The following is a 1913-nucleotide window of genomic DNA, read 5'->3' as shown; positions in this document are numbered from 1 at the left end:
ATTAATAGATAAGTTAGGTTTTATTGTATCACATCTTTGTAAATATTTGTTGAAGTACAAAATGAAAATCAAGGATGAAAGAAATTTAAATGTTACTTAAATTTCAAACTTAAAAAAATAAAGTACTTACCATGTGCTGCTGAAAATGTCTCAGCTGAAAACCATTATCTCAGGTGAAAATACTCAAGATTATACACCTAAGAAGGAGTACAGGCTGGATTTAAACTTAGACCTCAAAGCTCACACTCTTAACTACTGAGGTGTTAGCCCTTTAATTAGGCAATATTATTTTCTCATTACTACAACACATATATATTTGCTACTTGGAAACGTGGTCTTTAATATTTCAAATAAAGTTCTTCATGGCTAAAAGTGATTTTCTAAAGGCCTTTATTGCTGTTATTTTCAATTTTACCTTTAAAAGAGCTGAAAAATAGTTCTGTTTTACACAAATGACTTTTATTCAAAAGATAGAATGTGCCACTTAGCCTTACAAAATTAAATTTTTATAATGGTATATTTTTTCACTATTGTAAAAATTACATGTACAAACAGTCACATAGTGATACATGCCAACGCTCCCAGCTTCTAGGGACAGTGAAGCAGCACTGCTTGAGTCTTACAGTTCAATGTCCAGAGACACTGGACAACATACTGAGAATTGTTCTCTTAAAATGAGAGATGAGAAATTAATTTATAAAATAAATGGTATAATACTGAGTTGCAGGGGCCGGGAGTTTGGCCTAGTGGTTAAAGTGCTTGCCTAGCATGCATGAAGACCCGGGTTCGATTCCTCGGTACCACATACATAGAAAAAAGCCAGAAGTGGTGCTGAGGCTCAAGTGGTAGAGCTCTAGCCTTGAGAAAATCCAAGGACAGTGCTCAGGCCCTGAGCTCAAGCCCAGGACTGGCAAAAAAAAAAAATACTGAGTTGCAGATTATCCCTGTTTATGGAGGCAAGTAAGGGTGGAATTCTAGGCTCAATTCTGTCTGACACTAATAAAGGGTGAGTTTATTGATCACTTAGGTTTTTTGATTGTATTTGCATTAGTGCACTTATATTTCTACTCATTTTACAAAGGCTAAGGAATATAGTCTTGGGAGCCTTTGATGAAAAAGGCTAGAATTAGCTTCAATATTTTGACACTTACCTAGTTGTAAATTAATTTAAATTAAAATATTTTCATTACTTGACTTACATGTAATTTACTTACTTGAATTATTTGACTTGAATTACATGACAAAAATGTCTCCAGCTCAAAAAAAAATATTTTAGATTTTTAAAAATAATGTAGTTTGGGGCCAGGAGTTTGGCCTAGTGGTAGAGTGCTTGCCTAGCATGCACGAAGGCCCAGGTACAACATACATAGAAAAAAGCCAGAGTGGTGCTGAGGCTCAAGTGGTAGAGCTCTAGCCTTGAGAAAATCCAAGGACAGTGCTCAGGCTCTGAGCTTAAGCCCAGGACTGGCAAAAAAAAAAATAATAATAATAAGGTAGTTTGGGGCGGGGAGTGCTGGCCTCGCATGCACTAGAAGCCTCGCATGCACTAGAACCTTGGGTTCAATTTCTAGGCACCATATACACAGAAAAGGCTTGAAGTGGCACTGTGGCTCAAGTGGCAGGGTGCTTGCCACTTGAAAAAGAAAAATGTAGTTTTGTTTTTCTTTAATTGCCATCCAGCACTGTGATTTAAAAAAAAAACCCACTTTTAAAGATTCTGAAATCTTGGGATGGGAGGGAGGGAAAGGAGAAAAATATGGTAAAGGGTATCAATGTTCAAGAAGTAATGTACCCCACTACCTGACAAATGTACCTTCTATACATCATCTGTACAATAAAATACAATAAAAAAAAAGATTCTGAAATCTTAAAAATATTGAAGACAGCCAGCTATAGAACAGCCTCTTCCTTGT

This window comes from Megascapheus bottae, chromosome 23 (assembly GCF_031878675.1).
Source record: "Megascapheus bottae isolate mThoBot1 chromosome 23, mThoBot2.hap1, whole genome shotgun sequence".
NCBI classification, from domain to species: domain Eukaryota; kingdom Metazoa; phylum Chordata; class Mammalia; order Rodentia; family Geomyidae; genus Megascapheus; species Megascapheus bottae.
Note: the sequence above shows the minus strand (reverse complement) of the source record.